This window comes from Chlorocebus sabaeus, unplaced genomic scaffold, assembly GCF_047675955.1.
Source record: "Chlorocebus sabaeus isolate Y175 unplaced genomic scaffold, mChlSab1.0.hap1 unalloc_scaffold_715, whole genome shotgun sequence".
Classification (NCBI taxonomy): domain Eukaryota; kingdom Metazoa; phylum Chordata; class Mammalia; order Primates; family Cercopithecidae; genus Chlorocebus; species Chlorocebus sabaeus.
Genome location: NW_027328054.1, coordinates 15,234 through 29,517, shown reverse-complemented (window position 1 = coordinate 29,517; position 14,284 = coordinate 15,234). Strand labels below are relative to the sequence as shown.

The 14,284-nt window shown below is 43.8% G+C and overlaps 1 pseudogene; it reads left to right on the top strand.

The window, feature by feature from the left end:
• Window positions 1-5,192: 5,192 nt before the first annotated feature.
• On the top strand, window positions 5,193-9,976 carry LOC140711353 (uncharacterized; annotated as a pseudogene).
• The last annotated feature ends 4,308 nt before the right edge of the window (window positions 9,977-14,284 follow it).

Below are 14,284 nucleotides of genomic sequence, written 5' to 3'. Positions count from 1 at the left end.
CCGGCCAATGGAGAGCGAGCTGCACGGAGAGGGCGGGGCCTGGGGGAACAAATGGAGGTTGGGCGGGAAGGCGCTGGTACTGGGCATACCGAGTCCCGCGGGAGGACTGGACCCAAGAGCTGACCGGATCCTGGCCTTCTAGAAGACCCAGCTCAGCGTCCACCTGCAGTCTGGTCTACAGGACGCGCTCATCTCAAGCCCAGAACTCAGGCTTTTAGGGCAGAGAGCGAGAGACAGGCTTGCTTTACAAAAAGTGAAACAGAGGTCCAAGGAATAGGATTGCCTGCTGCCGGAAGTCACATAGTCCCATTCACTCGTTCACCTTGCCATTCAGCAAACATTTGGAAGCACGTATGGTGGGCGTTAGGACTGAAGAAGGTCCGGGCGCTGTGGCTCGCGCCTGGAATCCCAGTACTTTGTGGGGCGGAGGCAGGTGGATCACTTGAGGCCAGGAGTTCGAAACCAGCCTGGCCAACAAGATGAAACCCCACCTCTGCTAAAAATACAAAAACTTAGCCGATCGTGGTGGCGTGTACCTGTGGTCCCGCTACTGGGAAAGCTGAGGCAGGAGAATCGTTTGAACCCGGGAGGTGGAGGTTGCAGTGAGCTTAGATCGTGCCACTGCATGTGCTCCAGCCTGGGCCACAGAGTGAGACTCTGTCTCCAAAAAAAAAAAAAAAAAAAAAAAAAATTAATAGATGGGAAGTAGAAGTGAACTTAGGCCTTCCCTGAAGGAGCTCGGCTAAGGAGTACCTGAAATGATGGGAAGTAGAAGTGAACTTAGGCCTTCCCTGAAGGAGCTCGGCTAAGGAGTACCTGAAATGTCTCTGCATCTCTTTAAGGTCTGATAAAGGAACCAGGAGCGAGCACTAATCACTTCCCTTTCCTGCCTCAGAGCTTTCATGTGTTTGCTGTTCCCCACCCGAAATGCCAAGTACCAATGGTATTTATTTATTTATAGAAATGGGATCTCCCTATGTTGCCCAGGGTGGTCTCAAACTCCTGGCCTCAAGCTATCCTCTCATCTCATCCTCCCAAAGTGTTGGGATTACAGGCATGAACCACTGTCCCCAGCCCTGATCGTCTTTAAAACCTCTTTCCTCATCTTATTTGAGATTCCTGCTTCATGTGCCCCCACACCGTTGGTTTTTCTGTACTTCCGTAGCTGCTCTGCCCAACTTGTATATGTCTGGGCTCAGGCCAAATGCCCTTCCATTTGCAGTGCGCACTGCCACAGGAAATCTCATGCCCTTCCGGGCTTCACAAACCATCCACATGCTCTGCTGCCAGCCAGAGACATCCATCCCAGTCAGATGCCCAGCCCTGACCCTTCCCAAAGCCCCAGCTGGACAGAGGGAAGCATCTCAAATTTTCCAAAACAGAGTGCTTTATTAGTGCCCTAACCTGCTCATCCACATTCTTGTGATTCTCTGTAAACAGCCCCTCCATCCACCCAGCTGCTCAGGTGAAAATCTCAAATCCTCCTCCAGTCCTTCCTCCCTGAACCTCTCATGCAGCCCTCTGCCTTCCTAGGACACTGAGCACCCCTCACTCCCAGCACCAGCTGGGGTGCTGTCTGAGTCGCTGCCACCCACTTGGCATGGAGTGTGACCTCTCGCCCAGTGTGGTGGCTTACGCGTATAGTCACAGCGCTTTGGGAGGCTGTGGCGGGCAGATCGGTTGAGGCCAGGAGACTGGGACCAGCCTGGTCAATACAGTGAAACTAAAATACAACAATTAGCCAGGCATGGTAATGCGTGCCCATCGTCCCAGCTCCCCTACCCAGGAGGCTGAGGCAGGAAAATTGCTAGAACCTGGGAGGCAGTGGTTGCAGTGAGCCAACATCACACCACTGCATTCCAGGCTGGGCAACAGAGTGAGACTCTGTTGTAAGCTTAAAAAAAAAAAAAAAAAAAAAAAAAAAAAAACACACACACACACACACACAAAAACAAAAACAAACAAACAAACAAAAATACAAAAAACGAAGAAGAAGGAGAAGTGTGACATCTCTAAGGCAAGGCAGTGTCCCACTCTGATTCACTTCTATGTGCAAAGCAGGACCTTCACCATGAAGGCACTCACTCAGGGATGCTGCTGGGATGGGTGGATGCACAGTTAAGGTCTTCATGGTGGCTGGGGCTAACCCCATCCCCATCGCTTATTCCCACAGACACCTGTACACTCATCACTCCCACGCTCACACCCACCACTGAAAGCCTGGCCCCTAATCTGATTTGCCTAACAAGCTCCCCAGATGAACAACACATGCTTCCCTACCTCTCCCCTGCTAGGGCCCCACTGTGTTCTGGGATGTACTCAGGGATCAGGAGAACAAAACCTCAGGGAGTGAAAGGACATTCCAGGGTGCAGGCCTCTGCATCCCCCTCCATGCCCTCACCCCTGCCTGACACACCCTCACCCCTGTACCTGGCCAGCTCCTACCAACCCTTAAATTCTCACCAAGTTCAGTGGTGGCAGCCACACCCTAAAGTGACTGACCCCCCAATAACCTATGCCATTGCATAGTCTTCCTGACCTTGGGTACGAGCAAACCGGTGACTGGCTTCTAACCCATAGAGCCTGGCAAAAGCAATGGGATGTCACTGTCACAGTGCATCACCTTCGCACACTAGAAAGGAAGGTTCCACCTGCAGGCGCTCCAGGAAGGAGATGCTGTGCTGAGAAAGGACCTTTGGAGGGGCCCCGTAGGCAAGGAAGCAAAAAGCTGGGCCCTTGCCAAGCGGGTCTGAGGAAATGAATTCTGCCAGTAACCTCAGCGGGCCTGGAAATAGATTCTGCCCTGGTGGAGCCTCAGATGAGGATGCAGCCCAGCTGCTTGGCTGAGATCCCAAACACAGGATCCGCTAAAATATGCTCAACTACTAGCTTGCCAAAATTGGCTTAAAGGTGTGTGTTGTTTTAAGCTTCTCAGTTGTTAGTTTTTGCCTACGAAAGTGTTAAAATGTGAGACAATAACTTAGGTCCCCTCCCCATCACACACATTCTTCTTTCTGGCATTCATCATAATTCTACTTATTGATTGAAAATCTCCCTCTTGACTGGGTGCAGTGGCTCAGGAGTTCCAGACCAGCCGGGCCAACATGGTGAAACCCCATCTCTACTAAAAATACAAAAATTAGCTAGACGTGGTGGTGCAATCCTGTAATCCCAGCTACTCGGAAGGCTGAGGCAGGAGAATTGCTTGAATCCAGAAGGCAGAGGTTGCAGTGAGCCGAGATGACACCATTGCACTCCAGCCTGAGTGACAAGAACAAAACTCTGTCTCAAAAAAAAAAAAAAAAAAATTGTCTCTTGCCACTAGCATGAAGGTCCCATGAGAAGAAAAGTGGAAACTTTTGCTCATAACAGTGTCCCAAATGCCCAGCACGGTGTAGTTCTAGGGCAGTGGGTCGATGGTGGAAGCTTCTGGTTGAAGGGCCCAGCTGGCCCTCCCAGCTGCCTTCTCCCTGGTGAGGTTCCGTTATAGAGAACAGAATAGTTTCTTGCCTTTCCAGAGTCCCTCTTAGTGGGGATCGGCCAAGTGACATTGTCTTGCCCCGGGAGACATAATTGGAAGTTGGCTGAAAGGTTTCTAGCCGTGGTGTGCTGGGGCGATTTGAACCAGGACATGAGAGCTGACCATCCATTGTTCAGGAATTCTGCAAGTTGATTGTTCAACACATTCAGTACTTAAAAATATCAAATAATATGAACTCGCAATTTAAAAATGCATTAGACCAGATGCAGTGGCCCACGTCTAACACATTGGAAGCCTGAGGCAGGAAGATCACTTGAGCCCAGGAGTTCAAGCCCAGCTTAGGCAAAAAAGGAAGACCCTGTCTCCACAAAAAATGATAAAATTAGCTAGGCATGGTGGTGTGTGCATCCAATCCTAGCCACTCAGGAGGCTGACGTGGGAGGATCCCTTGAGCCATCTGTTCAAGGCTCCAATGAGCTATGATAGTGCCACTGCACTCCAGCCTGGGTGACAGAGCCAGACCCTATCTCAGAAATAAACATATTTCATATATTAATAAATTTATAATAAATGTATATTTATATACACATTTATGTATTGTAATTATATATTTAGACATAAATACATATTTCTTGCTTTATTTATTTATTTATTTATTTTGAGACGGAGTTTAACCCTTGTCACCCAGACTGGAGTGCAATGACGCAATCTAGGCTCACTGTAACCTCCACCTCTGGGGTTCAAGTGATTTTCCTGCCTCAGTCTCCTGAGTAGCTGGGATTACAGGCACGCACCACCACACCTGGCTAATTTTTGTATCTTTAGTAGAGATGGGGTTTCTCCATGTTCTCAGGCTAGTCTCAAACTCCTGACCTCAGGTGATCTGCCTATCTCGGCCTCCCAAATTGCTGGAACGACAGGTGTAAGCCACTGTGCCCAGTCTATATGATATATTTATATATTATAATTATGTATATTAATTTTATATAATTATATATAAATATAAAAACTTCCTTGCCTTCTCTTGTTTCTACCTACAGTCAGTCCCATGACTTCAAATACTATCTACATGTAATAGTTTTAAATGTATATTTTATATATATATATATATATATATTTTTGAGACGGAGTCTCGCCCTGTCGCCAGGCTGGAGTCCAATGGTGCAGTCTCAGATCACTGTAACCTCTGACTCCCGGGTTCAAGCGATTCTCCTGCCTCAGCCTCCCAAGTAGCTGGGCTTATAGGCACCCACTACCACGTCCAGCTAATTTTTGTATTTTTAGTAGAGACAGGGTTTTGCCATGTTGGCTAGGTTGGTTTTGAACTCTTGACCTTAATTGATCTCCCTCCTCAGCCTCCTAAAGTGCTGGGAATACAGGCGTGGGCCACCTTGGCCAAAATATTTTTCTGTTTCCAAGCATTTTACATGAGAGGAAAGTGGAGAATAAATCATCTGACACTCTACTGTAAAAGAAATATTTGTGCCTCCCTTCTTTTCATCTTTCCTAAGTGTACATATTACCAAAATGTCTTTAGGTTGAGGTCCCTCCGTGAAAACTTTACAGGGTGTTGTGTCCTCAGCCACCCTCCTGTCTTTCCCTAGTCCTGGAATTTTAAAACTGTCTGGGGATGACCCAGGATACCCACCGTGGCCATGTCTATTGGAGGGTCTAGTGACTATCAGCCCCGGGGTCATCTCATCGCCAAGGACAGCCTGAGGTAGGGGGTAGAGTCGCTCAGGGGAGCAGCTGGATGCTCTTGGCCTTAGAGGAATCTCTTGGTATAGTTTTATCTAAAATGATGACCCCTTAGGATTATTAAAATTTTAGGACATTAAAATGAATGGACAATTCAACGTAATGTCATTAAAGTTAGGTCATTAAAACTGTTCCTCCAGCCAGAGCTTTTATTCCTTGGAGACACAATGATGGTCTGCCAATGGGATACTGATATTGAGAGGAAAAGGTAGAAATGATTTCTGCTCTCTAGATTGTCTCAGACTTGTGAAGAGAGAAAAACTGTCCCAAAGGACAAGGAAAACCCACCCCAGAGAGGATGTGCAAGAACCTGAACATTAAAATGCACTGAAGGCGCACAGGAGGACAAAGAGCAGTGCCAGTGCCTCCTGGGTGATCACTGAGCACTTTACTGAACAGGATGGGTGTCCCGAGGGACAGAATGGCCTGCCGTGACACTTACAAAGGTCTGTGTTGGAGTCAGCACTGCCTCTCCCTGAGTTTGTTACCTTGAAAAGGCTTGTCTGCTTATTTGTGTTCCAGTTTTTCATTGGCTGTAAGATACATTTTATCAGTACAGCTTGAAAGATAAACATACTATTTCCAAAGAGGCAAGGTAAAATGGTGTATTTTATTTGCTAAAAATTCATATTTATTTCTTCCCCAGAGTGAGTGTAGTAAGTTTTAAAGGTGTGTTCTTTTTAAGGGTAATTTCAAATGGAATTGTAGGACTTAGCTTTATCAACGTTACTGGTGAAATAAAAGTGTGATAGATAAATTGATGATTTACAAAGATTCACCAAAATGTCAGTTTCCTTCTTGTAGCATGGTGAAGAATTTATGACAGTGGACACATCTGTATCCTCTTATCTGGATATTCGAGGGTTTTGTTTTGTTTTGTTTTGTTTTGTTTTGTTTTGTTTTGTTTTTGGAGACACTGTCTTGCTCTGTAGCCCGGCTGAAGTGCAGTGGCGCCATCTCTGCTTACTGCAACCGCCGCCTCCCGGGTTCAAGTGATTCTCCTATGTCAGCTTCCCAAGTAACTGGGATTATAGGCACCCACTACCACACCCAGCTAATTTTTGTATTTTTAGTAAACAGGGGGTTTTAGGCCTGACACAGTGGCTCAGGTCTGTAATCCCAGCCCTTTGGGAGACCAAGGTGGGCCGATCATGAGGTCAGGAGTTCCAGAGCAGCCTGACCAACATGGTGAAACCCTGTCTCTACAAAATATACAAAAAAATTAGCTGAGCCTGGTGGCAGGCACCTGTAATCCCAGCTACTCGGGAGGCTGAGGCAAGAGAATTGCTTGAATCGGGGAGGTGGAGGTTGCAGTGAGCCAAGATCTTGCCATTGCACCCCAGCCCAAGCGACAATGGGAGACTCCGTCGCAAAAAACCAAACAAACAAACAAACAAACAAACAAACAACAGAAAGACAGGGTTTTGATAAGTTGGCCAGGCTGATCTCAACCTCCTGACCTCAGGTGATCGCCCTCCTCAGCCTCCCAAGCTGCTGGGATTACAGGCATGAGCCACCATGCCCTGCCCATTGTATTTTCTTTTTATTCCCTAAATTTTAATATGTTTGAGTTTGTCTGTTCCTTCATCACTTTTTTCTTACATAAAAGAAATTCTGCCTAATCCTTCATAAAAAAAATCTTCCTGTAACTTCTGAAAGTGTTCTGGTTTTATCTCTCATATTTGAATGTATAATAAGTTGATTATGGCTCACGGAATAGAGAAGAATGCAATGCATTTTCCCAAGTAGATGCCAGCCTGGTTTGCCTCATATTTTAAAGTGCATGTGATTTCTTTTTCTATTCTACAGTGCCTACTCTATCATTCCTCAACTCTCCATATAAATGCTGGGTCATTAAGACTTTCTTTTCCCTTGGTCTGCTTGCTCATCTCTCTGCTAATACTGTGCTGTCCTGAATATTTTCGTCTGAAAATCTTAGAAGTATGTTAGACAAGCCATCACTCTTTTTTTAGATGACTAAAAATCATTAGACATTTGTCATTTTTACTACGTATGAAAAAGTACTTTTTCTTGCCTAAAAACAACCTGATTTGGGAATTTATGTGATTTCATAGGAATAGCATCTGGAAGTGATGACATTAATGTCATTTTAAAAAACGTGTGTCGTATTTCCTCTTATTCTTTTCTGCCTTCACATTGTGCAATAGAAATTTTTTAAATTGTTCTATTAGTATTGTCAAATATCAATTATTGGTTTTATTTACTACTCAATTAAATTTAATGAGCCTACTCTGTCTTGGTGTAATCACATGGAATGGGCTCAACTCCCCAGTTAACAAGTGACAGCACGTGTAAAATATTGTCTACCAGGGAAACTCATTGAACACTTAGTGTTCAGACAGTGTTTTGGTGTCTGGTTCCCTAAGCACCACTGCAGTGACACAAAATAATAGACGTTCAGCAGAAAAAGTTTTGGCAAATACATTGCATAAGCCATTTACATGCAGTGAGTCATTCTTATTAGGGTTGGTGGAATCCCTTTCAAAATGTAAGTTACTAATACAAAGATGGAACTTTGCGAGCAGACGTTTTTAAGAATAAGTAGTCTCAGGACTGATAATATTAACTCCCTTATGCACATCAAGTAGGACTTTATTATGACAGATACTAGAATTGTACAAAGTGAAGTTAAAAGGTAACTCCTAGCAGCACATCTTACTCCCTGGATTCTCTAATAAGATGGGTGTTTCTACTTTGCTGTTGCCTTTTTGAATAGTTCGATTCTAGCATTCGTACTGCTGTGTGGGAGGGAGTATGTGTGAACAGAGTAAGAGTTCTGACAATCAAGGCACAAAATAAATGCTTGGAAATTTTAGAATCATGTAAACAGCTTATGGATTGAGTACAGATTCCCAGTGCTGTCAGTCTCACCCATCCTTCTATCCACATGTGTGGAATGTTCTAGGACTCCATGGCTTTTGAGGATGTGGCTGTGAACTGTACCCAGGAGGAATGGGCTTTGCTAGATTCTTCTCAGAAGAATCTCTGCAGAGAAGTGATGCAGGAAACCTGCAGGAACCTGGTTTCTGTAGCTGAGAATGACAAAACATTTCACTTAATTACAGAAGTATTTCCCTATCATCAGTGCTATTTGTGATTTGGAATGGCGCAAGGGAATGATTTGGTGAAGAAATCAGGCATGGGCACTGTGTACAATGAACATTAAATCTAGTAATGTTTCTATAGTTTGTAATAATTCATGATAATTTTGTGGGTCTGTATTTTAGGAAACAAACGGAAAGACCAGAATATTGAAGATCACTTCGAAAAACCTTGGAAAGATATAAGATAATTTGCACGGAGAAGAGGAAATAAAGTCCTCTGAAGGAATCTTAGCTTGTCATGAACTTAAAAGCAAGCGATCAAAACAAATGAGAGTCACTTGAAATTTATTTCTTTTTAGAAAAATTTCACCCAAAATGCAATGTACTTCAGTGTAGCAGTCAGTGTTTGGAAAACAGTTTACTTGAAAATAGTACTACAAAACTGTGTACATGAATGTTACTAATTTGGACATAGCCATGCAGGTGGTAGCTGTGTTTTCAGTAGTAACCCATTTACTTTCCAATAATTCAGTCATGGCAAAAAAAAAAAAAAAAAAAGCATTTTCCTTGGTATTGGTAGCAGTGTAAGTCCAAGACCTATTAGTAAGTAGAAAGTTATTAAACCAAGCAATAATTATATGCTTTACATTTTTTTTACAGAAATCATATGATACAGAGACTGTGTGAAAACAAAGACGGTAGTCAGTATGGACAGTTGTCAGCCAAATTCCAATGCTTGATCTGAATGAGAACATTTCTGCTGGATTAAAACAATGTGAATGAAGTATTTGTGGAAAAGTCTTTGTACGTCATTCCCTCCTTAACAGGCACATCTTAGCTCACTCAGGATACAAACCATATGGAGAGAAGCAATATAAACGTGAACAGTGTGGGAAACTCTTCGTTTCTGTTCCAGGTGTTAGAAGACACAAGATAATGCACAGTGGAAATCTAATTATAAATGTACGATATGTGGGAAAGCTTTTTATTTTCTCAATTCATTTGAAAGACATCAGAGAACTCACACAGGAGAAAAACCCTATAAATGTAAACAATGTGGTAAAGCGTTCACTGTTTCCGGTTCTTGTCTAATACATGAACGAACTCACACTAGAGAGAAACCCTACGAATGTAAGGAATGTGGAAAAACATTCTGATTTTCTTGTTCTTTTAAGACGCGTGAAAGGACTCACACAGGAGAAAGACCCTATAAATGTACCAAATGTGATAAAGCCTTCAGCTGTTCCACTTCCCTTCGTGACCATGGAAGCATTCATACTGGAGAGAGACCTTATGAATGTAAACAATGTGGCAAAGCCTTTAGTCATTTGAGTTCCCTTTGTAACCATAGAAGCACTCATATGGGAGAGAAAGCCTATGAATGTAAACAATGTGACCAAGCCTTCAGTCGTCCCAGTTCCCTTCACCTCCACGAAAGAATTCATACTGGAGAAAAACCCTATGAATGTAAGAGATGCGGTAAAGCCTACATTCGTTCCAGTCATCTTACTCGCCATGAAAGAAGTCATGATATAGAGGCTGGGTGTAGTGACTCAGCCTATAATCCCAGCACTTTGGGAGGCCAAGGAGTGTGTATTGCTTGAGCCCAGGAGTTCATAACCAGCCCGGATTAAAACAGCGTGAAACAACCTGGGCATCAAGGTGAAACCCTGTCTCTAGAAAAAATAAAATAATGCCGGGCACGGTGGCTAACACCAGTTACTCGGGAGACTGAGGCAGGAGAATGGCGTGAACCTAGGAGGCAGAGCTTGCAGTGAGCCGAGATCGCACCAGTGCACACCAGCTTGGGCGACAGAGCAAGACTCCGTCTCAAAACAAATAAATAAAAATAATTAGCTGGGCATGGTGGCACATTTCAGTTGTCTTAGTTCTTTTTCAAGGACATAAAAAGCAATGGGGGGTTGGGGGAAAGCCCTGTGCATGCGGATCACGAGGTCAGGAGATCGAAACCATCCTGGACAACATGGTGAAACCTCGTCTCTACTAAAAATACAAAAAGCAGCTGCATGTGGTAGCATATGGTTGTAATCCCAGCTACTCAGGAGGCTGAGGCAGGAGAATCACTTGAACTCAGGAGGCGGAGGTTTCAGTGAGCCGAGACTGTGCCACTGCACTCCAGCCTGGCGACAGAGTGAGAATCCATCTCAAAATAAACAAACAAATAAATAAAGCCCCTTGAATGTAAGAAATGTGGTAAAACATTTACTCTTTCCCATTCCCTCATAAACATGAAAAGGCTCACACTGCAGAGGAACCTTAAGAATGTAGGAAATGTGGCCAAGCCTTCAGATTTTCCTGTTTTTGAAGATTTGGGAGGCCTCAGACTGGAGAAAAGCCTTTTGAATCTAAATTTGTGGTAAGGCCTTCAGTTGTGTTAGTTCCATATGAAGACACCAGCTCATTCCTGAGAAAAACCCTATGAATGTCCAGAATGTGGGAATGTTTCATTTCTCTCATACCCACTCAAGGACCTATGAAAATGCACACTGTAGCTGGCTGGACCTTGTAAATACAAGAACGTACACAGGATTAAGACTCTAATAGTTTAGAAACTGCAAGAATATTTTCAGTTTTCACATTTAATTGAAACGTCATGTGAAAACTCCCACAGGAAAGAAGTTCTATAAGTGAAGCTTTTCTAATTTGGAAAGCCTGATGCAAATTAGTTATCGAGTAGTGCTTGAAAAAATGTATGAAATGTTACACAAGTTACAAGTATATTGTTTTTTCCGTGGCTCATTCTTAAAGAGTCTTGAGTATGTATTTCACCTTGTTTTGCAGGGAACCCTTGAGGTGAGAGTTCTGTAAATGCTCTTTAAGCAGTAGTACTTGAGTTTCATAGATAATGATATTGTTTGTTGGTAGAATTCTTGTCTATTGATTTGATAATGTGCTGGATTCATGGTTGAATTTTGATGTTTTTCTAACATGGAGGTAAGTTTAATTTTTTTCTTTCATTATTAACTTTTTTTGAGATGGAGTCTCACTCTGTTGCCCAGGTTGGAGTGCAGTGGTGCGATCTCAGCTCACTGCAACCTCCACCTCCTGGGTTTAAGCGATTCTCCTGTCTCAGCCTCCTGAGTACCTGGGACTACAAGCGCCCACCACTACGTCCAGCTAATTCTTTGTATTTTTAGTGGAGACAGGGTTTCGCCATGTTGGCTAGGCTGGTCTTGAACTCCTGACCTCATGATTTGCCCTCCTCGGCCACCCAACATGCTGGGATTACAGACATGAGCCACCACACCTGGCCAGGTAAGTTTCATTTGTATGTATTGCCCTGTGATTAATGGACCAGTGAATAATGATTGGCAATTGTTGGGATAGCCTTACTAGCCTCATTTGGAAAATTTTGATTATCCCTTGTTCATTATACACATTCCACCTTTCCTTGTTAAAGGAAAAACTACTCTTGATGTAAAGATGTTTATTTTTTGCTAATAATGAGTTGGTATTAATTCCTAAGTACATAAAGTTTACCATAGAGTATCATCTCGTGAGTTCTTTGCATCTGTTGCCCTTTATTCTTTATTATTTCTGTCTGTTATTTGGATCGTTCACTTTGAATGAAGGAGAGTGGACTGTCATAGGACGATACATTGTAACCAATCTGAGGGAGGAAGCATTCAGTCTCTCAGTCACATATGATAACATTGGGCTTTTCATCGATGCCTTTGGTATTGTAGTAGATCGTATTACACCATTATGGTATGATGGTTTATATATTGTATTTTAGAGTATTACAGTCTTACCAGTCAGTGTCTCATGATTCAGTTCCCTACCAGCCAACAGACAAACCAATCACATACTCCTGTAGGAACAAAGGAACATCTTCGGCCGGGCGTGGTGGCTCACGGCAGTAATCCCAGCACTTAGGGAGACTGAGGCGAGTGAATCACGAGGTCAGGAGATCGAGACCATCCTGGCTAAAACGGTGAAACCCCGTCGCTACTAAAAATACAAAAAATTAGCCACGCGTGGTGGTGCGTGCCTGTAGTCCCAGTTTCTAGGGAGGCTGAGGCAGGAGAAGGGCATGAACCCGGGAGACAGAGCTTGCAGTGAGCCGAGATCACACCACTGCACTCCAGCAAGGGTGATAGAGCGAGATTCTGTCTCAAAAAAAAAAAAAAAAAAAAAAGGAAAATCCTCACTTTTTTAATGTGATACCACTCTCTGCTCCCAAGTTAATCCCTGTTTGGGGCTGTGGGAACTTACACCATCCTTCTATATGTAATTAATAACTGATGTCTGGTTTTTCTGTTTAGTAAGAGATGTTATGTGTTTAACGGTGCCAGTAAAAGTAGGGCGCAAATTCCTTCCTCACCAGTGGGGTGCATGAGACGCTATTGAAACAATTGACAACACAAATGGAATGGACCAGCCCTCATGAAGGACACCTGCTCAACTTGACCTACCTGCTGTTGGCTGATGGTTCCATAACACATCAGCAGTCACCTGAGTCAGAACCGTGAGCTGATGATGGGCCTTCCGTTTGGTCTGCACAGCGTTTTGTTTTCTTCAGGTGTTGTCATCTTCTCCCACACTAAAATGCTCTCATCTCCTGGACATGAATGTTTAATTGCACCCCAGCATGACATTTGGCCTGTGCTTAGCAGGCAGTTTTGAGGTCCTGGCTTATTAATGCACAGAAGCACAGCACATAAGCCGACACTTATGTCCTAATTAGCAAGAATCAGGCTGTATCTCTGTGGTCCCTGCATCTACTCTGGTCACCATCTCTGTATGCTAAGAGCAGCCATGTAAACATTATTAATTATTGTACACTCCAAGACAATAGTTATTATGTAGGCAGAAGTAGTGGCCTTGTTTGTTTCTTGTGCTGCTTCTCCCCTTGCCGCTGTCCCATACACCCTCCTGATGAGGAGTACATCCATGGTGCCTCATGGTTCAGTCACTGATGAGTAATGAAAATGGGAAGAAAGAGTTTGATATTAGCCCCTATCGAAGCATATGAAGAAGCATCTCAGCTGCTTGCATTGAAAAATTCCTAGCCAATGTGTGGGCTTTTCTTATCACTGCTGCTTATCAGCATGTCAAAAGTCGAATCTTCGGACTGAAAGTCTTGCCGGCCTTAGACATAATGGCCTTACTGCATGTGGAGCTAACCCTAGGAAGATGGAGTGACAGTCTCTGGAGGATTAGGTGGTCTCCTCCAATGTGGCTTGATGGGCTCCTGAACTCTTTCCTGTAACTATACAGAGAGTCTACACTGCCAGCGATCGTGTGCCTCAACTCTGTAGATGTAGAAATTCAAAATATTCAAAATATTCCGAAACAGTTTCCATTGAAAGGAAAGAGAAAAGCAGTCAGGTGCCACGCTCTGGTCAAGAGAACTAATAGATGACTCACAAGAACACTCTGTTGTTACTGTCTGGGCTTCTTTCACAGCAAATATTCTGATCCTTCAGTTTGAAGGGTGCAGGGCCATTTTGCTCCCTTTCCTACTGGTAATTCTCAAGATAACTGTATGATATGCTGGGAAAGCAATATCCTGATAATCAGGTGACATTAACCAGAACAGCTCAGGCTCTATTAGAGTCCCTGCTCGAAACAGAACGGCCTTTAACGCTTGTGTCCAGCAACCACATCGTGGGAGAAAACCCAAGGTGGGCTGCTTTCTGGGGTCCCTCAGTTGTAGTGCAAGTGAAGGGTTTACAGTCAAAACTCCATCCATCTTCTCTGGGTAGCCTTCCTGATCTTGTGGTAGTGGTTCATATTGAATCCTAGGCTTCTGTTGTCTTTTGTTTGCTATTTGTAAGTAATAAATTCACTTCATGGAATTTATGTATGAATGTGTTTGGTCTCACTGTACTCAGAAAAGTTGGTAGCCATTGCACAGTGAACCCGCTTCATAATTAGTGAAAACACCTATGCCCCCCTTGTGCGACAGGAAGAAGGTTAATTCAGCCAAACATAAACTTCATGTTCATAAAACCCT